This window comes from Triticum dicoccoides, chromosome 3B (genome assembly GCF_002162155.2).
Source record: "Triticum dicoccoides isolate Atlit2015 ecotype Zavitan chromosome 3B, WEW_v2.0, whole genome shotgun sequence".
Lineage (NCBI taxonomy): Eukaryota > Viridiplantae > Streptophyta > Magnoliopsida > Poales > Poaceae > Triticum > Triticum dicoccoides.
In genome coordinates this window covers 427,382,183-427,392,458 of record NC_041385.1, presented here as the reverse complement: position 1 = coordinate 427,392,458, position 10,276 = coordinate 427,382,183, and positions in this window count along the sequence as shown.

Genomic DNA, 10,276 nt, shown 5'->3' with positions numbered 1-10,276 from the left:
TTGAGTCTATAGGAAAAGCCAATACTATCAAGAGGGGATGAGGTGTTGCTTAATGACTTGCTTGCTCAAAGTGCTTAGTGATATGCTCCAAAGCCCTCAACTACTTTCTCACATCCACATATGACCCAAACCAAAAGTCCACCTCGGCCCCACCGATTCTTTCTATCCGGCGCCACCGAGTTCAGATGTCATAGCCACTGCCACAAACCCTAATCAAGTCGGTCTCACCGATAGGGATCTCGGTCTCACCAAGATGGGATTGTAATCTCTCTGTATGTATCCATTACAAAAATTGGTTACCCCGAGTTTGCGTAATCGGTCCTACCGAGATTACAATGCAAACTCTTTGTTCCTCTTCGTAACATTTCGGTCCAACCAAGATGAGCGAATCGGTCCCACCGAGTTTGCCTGACCAACTCTCTGGTTAGCTTATTACCAAAATCGGTCTCACCGAGTTTGAGTAACCGGTCTCACCGAGATTACGTTATGCCCTAACCCTAACCATATCGGGCCCACCGAGTTGCATGTTGGTCCCATCGAAAATCCTAACGGTCACATTATTTGCTAAATCGGTCCGACCGAGTTTGACGATTCGGTCCCACCGAGATTGGTAAGTTGTGTGTAACGGTTAGATTTTGTGTGTAGGCTATATATACCCCTCCACCCACTCTTCATTCGTGGAGAGAGCCATCAGAATGTGCCTACACTTCCAGCATTCATTTTCTGAGAGAGAACCACCTACTCATGTGTTGAGACCAAGATATTCCATTCCTACCATATGAATCTTGATCTCTAGCCTTCCCCAAGTTGCTTTCCACTCAAATCTTCTTTCCACCAAACCCAAATCCTGTGAGAGAGAGTTGAGTGTTGGGGAGACTATCATTTGAAGCACAAGAGAAATGAGTTCATCATCAACACACCATTTGTTACTTATTGGAGAGTGGTGTGTCCTAGATTGGCTAGGTGTCACTTGGGAGCCTCTGACAAGATTGTGGAGTTGAACCAAGGAGTTTGTAAGGGCAAGGAGATCGCCTACTTCGTGAAGATCTACCCTATTGAGGCAAGTCCTTCGTGGGCGATGGCCATGGTGGGATAGACAAGGTTGCTTCTTCGTGGACCCTTCGTGGGTGGAGCCCTCCATGGACTCGCGCAGCCGTTACCCTTCGTGGGTTGAAGTCTCCATCAATGTGGATGTACAATAGCACCACCTATCGGAACCACGACAAAAACATCCATGTCTCCAATTGCGTTTGCACACTCCAATCCCATCCCTTTACAGTCTTGCAAGTTGCATGCTTTACTTTCCGCTGCTCATATAATCTTTGCATGCTTGCTTGTTGTGTATTGTGATTGTTAAACTTGTGCCAAAACTCCACTTAAACTTAAAGAAATTAAAAACTGCAGCTTCTCTCACTTAGTGTCTAATCACCCCCCCTCTAGACACCTCTTCTTGATCCTTTCAATTGGTATCAGAACTTTGGTCTCCATTGCTTTGGTTTAAACACCATTGGAGGAAGATGGATGAGTCTACTTTGGGGAGTCTTAGACATAGAGTGCCCATACTTGATGGGGAGTACTTTCATGAGTGGAAAAATGAGATGCTTGTGATTTTCAATGAATATCATTTGAACAAGTACATTGCTAGCCCTTACCTCATGTTAATCCCATGCATCCTACCCTTGATGAGTCAATTGACATGATTTGCAATCTTAGAACTGTTAATCTTATCACTAGAGGCTTGCCTAGAAACTTGATTGGATGTTTGCCTACTCTTGAGTGCGCCTACACTATATGGAAATTTCTTGAGGTACGTTTTCCAAATTATTCCTTGAAAAATCTAGATGAAATTCTCCATAAGTCTATTGCCTTGAGTAAGATGAATTCCAATGATCCTATGTTTGGTGATTGTCTATTTGATCTTACAAACCTTATGTGTACCAAAGGAGATGTTGGAATTATTAGTGATATTATTTCCGAAGCTATTAAAATTCATAAAGAAGATCATTGTCAAACTCACTCTAACGAATCACCCTCTCTAGGATTTGATCCACCACATGACGATGTTGAACATGGATACTATGATGAGGATGATGATAGTGATTTTGATCTTGATGATGCAATGAGACACTTTGGTCGTATGGCAAATCTTCGGGGATATATGGCAGGAGGAAAGGAATGGGTTCTTGACAGTGGATGTACCGATCACATGACTGGAGATAAAGATATGTTTCCTGAGCTTGCTGAATATGATGGCCCTCGAAAGTATGTCACATTTGGTGATAACTCAAAGGGTAAGGTGGTTGGCCTTGGTAAGGTGGCCATCTCACATGATGGCTCCATACATAATGTCATTCTCGTTGAATCTCTTGAATACAATTTACTTTTAGTATCTAGACTTGCTGATTTCGGTTTCAATGTCCTATTCACTGAAGTAGATTGCCAAGTGTTTCGCAGAGATAATCATAAAATGGTCTTTACCAGTATACATAGAGGTGATCTTTACATTTTTTGATTTGACTAAAAAGGCTCAACCTAGAACTTGCTTTATTGCTAAATCCTCTAAAGGCTGGTTGTGGCATAGACGATTAGGTCATGTGGGCATGCGAAACCTTGATAAGCTTATTAAAGGAAATCATATCCTTGGAGTTAACGATGTAATATTTGATAAGGATAGACTTTGCAGCGCTTGTCAAGCAGGTAAACAGGTTGGAGGAAGGCATCCCGTGAAGAACATCATGACCACAAGGAGGCCACTCGAGCAACTTCATATGGATCTTTTCGGTCCCAATGCCTACAAAAGTCTCGGTGGAAATTCTTTTGGTCTAGTTATAGTTGATGATTTTTCAAGATTTACGTGGGTGTTCTTTCTCGATGATAAATCACAGGTCCAAAAGATCTTCAAAAACTTTGCTAGGAAGGCCCAAAATCAATTTGAAGTGAAGATCGAGAAGGTTCGCAGCGACAACAAAACGGAGTTCAAGAACGCAAATGTGGACACCTTTCTTGACGAAGAAGGGATTTCGCATGAGTTCTCGGCTACGTACACACCGCAACAAAATGGAGTTGTTGAGAGGAAGAACCGGACGCTCATCGAAATGGCGAGAATGATGCTTGATGAGTACAAGACACCGAAGCACTTTTGGGCGGAAGCGGTTGAGACAGCTTGTCACGCAACAAATCGCATGTATCCTCACAAGCTACTCGCCGAGACGGCATACGAGCTCCTCACCGGTAACAAACCCCAAGTTGGATACTTTCGAGTATTCGGCTCAAAGTGCTACATTCTTGATAAGCATCGTCGTTCTAATTTTGCTCCTAAGTCTCATGAAGGTTTCCTACTTAGTTATGGCTCAAACTCTCACACTTACCGTGTCTACAACAATTTCACCCGAAAGGTTGAAGAGACGGTAGATGTGAAGTTTGATGAATCTAACGGCTCGCAAGTAGAGCAATTGCCAATTGATGTAGGAGAAAAAGACCCTTCGGAAGCAATCCAAGACTTGTCTATTGGCAAGATTCGTCCAACGGAGGTGAAGGAGAGTACCTCGTCTGTCCAAGTGGAAGCTTCTACCTCACGACAAGGTGAACCAAGAGTTGATACGGAAGCATCCACAAGTGGGACACACCAAGATGAAGAAAACGAGGAAGTACACCAAGATGAACGTCAACAACCTCCTTCTCCACCACGACAAGAGAATGACAACATCAACAATGAAGAAGGCCAAGAAGAAGAACAAGATGAAGAAGATGTTCCACCAAGATCCAAGCAAAAGCTTTCACGAGTTTGAGCAAGAGTTGTTAAAGACCATCCCGTCGAGCAAATCTACAATGATATCCAAACCGGGAGAATCACTCGCTCTAAAACTCATTTAGGTAACTTTTGTGAACATTGTTCATTCATCTCTAGCATTGAACCTATGAAGGTTGAAGAAGCTTTGGAAGATCCGGATTGGATAAACGCCATGCATGAAGAGCTACACAACTTTGAGAGAAATCAAGTTTGGACATTGGTTGAGAAGCCCAAAAAACAACCACAACAACATCGGTACCAAATGGGTGTTTTGCAATAAGCAAGATGAAGATGGACAAGTAGTTCACAACAAAGCACGTCTCGTCGCCCAAGGCTACACTCAAGTCGAAGGTATGGACTATGGTGAGACATATGCCCCTGTTGCTAGACTTGAGTCCATTCGCATCTTACTTGCCTATGCTAATCACCATGATATTGCCTTGTACCAAATGGACATTAAAAGTGCTTTTCTAAATGGTGAAATAGAGGAGGAAGTTTATGTTAAGCAACCTCCTGGATTTGTCAATCCTAAGAAACCTAATCATGTTTACAAACTTCACAAAGCTCTTTACGGTCTTAAACAAGCTCCTAGAGCATGGTATAAATGCTTGACCAAGTTCCTTATTGAAAAAGGCTTCAAAATTGGAAAAATTGATTCTACTCTTTTTACTAAAAGGGTTAATGGAGAACTATTTGTGTGTCAAATCTATGTTGATGATATTATATTTGGTTCAACTAACCCTCACTTTAGTGAAAAGTTTGGAAAGCTAATGTCGGAGAAGTTTGAGATGTCGATGCTGAGTGAACTCAAATTCTTTCTTGGTTTGCAAATCAAGCAAACTAAGAAAGGTACCTTTGTCTCTCAAACAAAGTACACCAAGGACTTATTCAAGAAGTTCAATATGCAAGAATGCAAAGGTATGACTACACCCATGCCTACTAGTGGACATCTTGATTTGACCAAAGATGGTGAACCGGTTGATCAAAAGTGGGTGTGCATCCAACTTGATTTCTCATGAAGACCTCGGGCATTTGAGGAAGCCCATCATCGGAATATACAAGCCAAGTTCTATAATAAAATATTCCCACTAGTACATGGAAGTGACAACATAGGAGAGTCTCTATATGAAAAACATGGTGCTACTCTGAAGCACAAGTATGGTAAATGATAGTAACATATCCCCTTCTCTCTTTTTCTCTCATTTTTTGTTTTCTGTTCTTTTTTCGTTTTTTCCTTTTTGGGCTCTTTTTGGACTTTTTTATTTCCTCACTGGGACAATGCTCTAATAATGATGATCATCACACTTCTATTTACTTACAACTCGGTACTAGAACAAATATGACTATATGGATGCCTCTGGCAGTGTACCAGGATGTGCAATGATGCTAGTGTAAGATGTATAATAATGATGAACGGTGGTTGAGCCACAAATACTATGTTAGTTATATGATCATGCAAAGCCATATGACAATGAATGCTCAAGTCATGTATATGATGGTGGTGGAAGTTACATGGCAATATATCTCGAAATGGCTATGGAAATGCCATGATAGGTAGGTATGGTGGCTGTTTTGAGGAAGATACAAGGAGGCTTTTGTGTGATAGAGTGTATCATATCACGGGGTTTGAATGCACCGGCGAAGTTTGCACCAACTCTCGAGGTGAGAAAGGGCTATGCACGGTGCCGAAGAGGCTAGCAAATTGCGGAAAGGTGAGAGTACATATAATCCATGGACTCACATTAGTCATAAAGAACTCACATAATTATTGCGAAAGTTTGTTAGCCCTCTAAGCAAAGTACTATTATGCATTCCCCTAGGGGGTAGATTGGTAGGAAAAGACCATCGTTCATCCGCGACCACCATCATAAGGAGGACTATCAATAATAAATCATGCTCCAACTTCTTAGCATAACGAGAGACTATACGTGCATGCTTCGGGAATCACATACCTTAACACCAATATTCTCACTAAAACACAATCATTCACTAGTACCTCCCACATTACCATCTCTATATCAAAAAACTATTGCAAGGAATCAAACATATCATATTCAGCGATCTACAAGTTTTATGTAGGGTTTTATGACTAACCATGTGAATGACCAATTCCTGTTGACTCTCTAAATAGATATAAGTGAAGTTAGAGGGTTTAATTCTTTCTACAAAAGACCATACTCTAATAAATATAAGTGAAGCAAAAGAGCATTCTACACATAAAAGTTTTCTAAATGTAGAGAAACATGCATCCAAACTTTAAATAATATAAGTGAAGCACATGAAGCATTTTATAAAGCCATACTCAAATGATATAAGTGAAGTGCAAAGAGCATTCTATAAATCAACCAAGGATTATCTCATGCCAGCATGGTGCATTATTAAAAGAAAAATGAAAAGCACACGATGCTTCAAGAATTTACTATCGTGTGAACAAAACAAAAACCGAAACATGTCGATAATTGTTGAAGAAAGATAGGATGCCTTCCGGGGCATCCCCAAGCTTAGATGCTTGAGTCTCCTTGAATATTTATTTGGGGTGCCTTGGTCATACCCCCCAAGCTTGAACTATTCCTATCCTTTTTCTCCTCATATCGGTACCTCCTCGATCTTTGAACACTTCATCCACACAAAACTTAACCAAACTTTTTATTAGCGGGGTTAGTACATATAACATCAAATCCCATCATGTCCTCCTGTAACATTATGGTATATTTATAATTAAACATTACCCACTATATTCTATCACAATTCTATGGCTCCCAAGTGAACGGGGCTCAACAAAAGATTTCAAACATAAGCAAATAATGAAACTAGAACAACAATCTACGAAAACAGGACAGTCTGTAAAGATGCAGATGGTACATATACTTCTATAACTCAAACAATTCTGAAAAATTAGGAAAAAAATAAATAAATTGCATAGCAGTACCATGTAAAAATTTCAGAATTTTTGCATGTTCCAGTAAAAAATGTAAATTCATGCACTACAGCAAAAGTTTCTCTTTTTGCACTGCTCATACCAAACAAGCCATTTAAACATCCTAAAGGTAAATCTTAGCACATTATTTTTATAATACAATGGATTTGTACAAGGGGATAATTATTTTTCTTAAAAAGTTCCTGTAATTCAAGATTCACAAAGTTTTCATAGGCATGAACGAGTTCAAGGATATCCCCCACTTCAAAGGTGTTGGTCTTTCTCACATTCACTTTTCTTTTTGAAAAGTTTTTTGGTTCCCCTCTATATTTTTTATTTTTATTTTTTAAAGCACACAATAGAAATAAATGACTCTCTAAAACTGCAGGCTTATATCCCTAGCAACGCTTTCTTTAAAGCCATTAAGGTAGGCATATAGTGCTCAAGTAATTGATCCACCCGGATCCCAAGGTTTACCAAAGCCAATTTTAATTAACAATGATTTGTAATTTAGTAGTGAGCACAAAGTAACATATATCACATAATGACGAAGTCTAACTCTCTTTCTATGCATCGGCATGTCATAAAAGAACAATTCATGCACATCAAGTAAAGGCCAATGAATAATATAAACAGTTTCTTGCAATTTTATCATATTGGAAACAAAGAGAGGCAGAGATGTAGTTCCTCTCTCATAATAATGGCAAGTAGGAGCAGCAAGCACATGCACATTCTATTCATCCAAATCATCATCTGCAATAGTAAAACACAACCCATCAATATAATCCTTAATAAGAGCAAAATTCTCTGATATAGTGTAGTTGGGAGAATTCAAAAAGATAACATGACTATCATGTGTGGGTGCAATAGCAACAGTTTCATGTTTAACATAAGGAACTATAGCAAGTTCATCTCCATAAGCATAATTTAAATTGGCACCTACAAGCATAGCAAGTATCAATTTCATCAAAAAGGGATATTTCAAACGAATCAACGGGATCATAGCATTCATCATGCGGTAAGCACGAAGGGAAATTAAACAATGTATGAGTTGAAGAGTTACTCTCATTAGAGGGTGAGCACGGGTAGCTAATCAGCTCTTCCTCCTTTTGTTCTTTGCTCTCCTCCTCATCTTTTTCATCCAATGAGCTCACAGTTTCAGTAATCTTTTCTTCCATAGTTTCTTGCAAAATATTAGTCTCTTCTTGGACAACTGAGACTTTCTCAATAAATTCTTTAACATAAGCATTAGAAGCATAGTTTTCATAGCAATATTTAAGTATGACAAAATTTTCTGATTTGTAAAGAGTAACATCATACTTTTCAATCAACAAAGCAATTTCGAGGCACCCTTAAGACAAACAAATTCTTTAATTTGTTCAATATCATAGTAATTATAAACACCTTTGGCATAAGAAGATAAGATCCCATTATCATAAATCTCACATTAGAATAAGATCCCATTATCATAAATCTCACATTAGAAGGGACGGTGGCTTTTAGGGTCTTCAGAACAACAAGTAATATCTTGTATTTAGCATAAATTCCAAGCATAGCAATGCAAACTATTAATATGATGCCATAAGAGTTTCCCTTTTTGAGATAAGCGGTGTCGCACAAAATGAGCATGCTCATCTAATGATTTTCCTTCAACTAAGCTAGTTGGGTTTTCAACACGAGCACATAGGGATCAAAGATGATCCAAGTAGAAAAGTTCGGTAGTATGATAGATTTTGGGTGGTTCTTCAACCATTGGTTTAGCAAGTACAACTATATTTTCTGTATTTTACGTTTCCTACCCATTACTAAAGATAGAAATAAGAGCATAAAATAGAAACTACTTAGTGATAAAGAAAACAAGCACACACGAGAATATTCACCTGACGCTATTGCTCCTCGGCAACGGAGCGAGAAAAAGGTCTTGATAACCCAAAAGTATAGGAGATCAATTGTAGCTTTTTCAATAAATAAGAGTGTCGAACCCAATGAGGATCTAAATGTAGAATTTATATTCTCTTCAAGTTCTATCGACCACCGATACAACTCTACGCACACTTAACGTTTGCTTTACCTAGAACAAGTATGAAACTAGAAGTACTTTGCGAGATAATAATATTTAGTTATTTAGTAGAAAGCATTTTGTAACACAAAATATAGATTTTGTCCATAGGCAATCAATAACTAAATCGGTAATCATTATGGCAATTTATATGAGGGAGAGGACTGAGCTAACATACTTTCCATACTTGGATCATATGCACTTATAATTGGACTCTGGCAAGCATCCGCAACTACTAAAGATCATTAAGGCAAAACCCAACCATAGCATTAAGTAACAAGTTCTCTTTACTCCCATAGCAACACCCCCCTTATCGGGTATAAGCTTCTGTCACTCTCGCCACCCACTATAAGCGAATTATGAATGTATTGCGACACCCTACAACAATAATCCCACACGCTTGCGCAACACGGAGGGCACCATAGGAAAACACCAAAATAAAACGTACAACTCAAACTAATCAACCCATAGGACAAAACGAATCTACTCAAACATCATAGGATGGCAACACATCATTAGATAACAATATGTAGGATTAAGCACCATGTTTAAGTAGAGATAACAACAGGGAGAAGACATGTTACATGATACGTCTCCAACGTATTTATAATTTTGGATTGTTCCATGCTGTTATATCATTCTTGGATGTTTTACAATCATTTTATAGCAACTTTATATCATTTTTCGGGACTAACCTATTGACATAGTGCCCAGTGTCAGTTGTTGTGTTTTGCTTGTTTTTTACTTCGCAGAAAATCAATACCAAACGGAGTCCAAATGCAGTGAAACTTTTTGGAGATTTTTTCTAGACCAGAAGACACAAGATGGGCCAAAGAAGTACCAGAGGGGTCCCCGAGGGGGGCACAACCCACCTTGACCTCGGTGGCCTCCCACACCGCCTCTTCACCCTATAAATATTCAAATATTCCAGAAACCCTAGGGGAGTGGACAAAACACAATTTCAGGCGCCGCAAGTTCCAGAACCACGAGATCCAATCTAGACACCATCATGGAGGGGTTCATCATCCTCATTGGTCCCTCTTCGATGATGCGTGAGTAGGTCATTGTAGACCTACGGGTCCGTAGGCAGTACCTAGATGGCTTCTTCTCTCTTTTGATTCTCAATGCAATGGTCTCTTGGAGATCTATTTGATGTAACTCTTTTTGCGGTGTGTTTGTTAAGATCTGATGAACTTTGAGTTTATGATCAGATCTATTTTATCCATGAAATTTATTTGAGTTTTGATCTCTTATAATCATGACTACTTATAGCCTCGTATTTCTTCTTCCAATCTTTGGTTTAGTTAGGCCGACTAGATCGATTTTTCTTGCCATGGGAAGAGGCGCTTTGTGATGGGTTCGATCTTGCGGTGTTCTTTCCCAGTGACAGAAGGGGCAGCAAGACACGTATTGATCGTTTGTATTAATGATAACAAGATGGGGTCTACTCCTACATGAATAGATCTTGTCTACATCATGTCATCATTCTTATTGCATTACTCCATTTCTC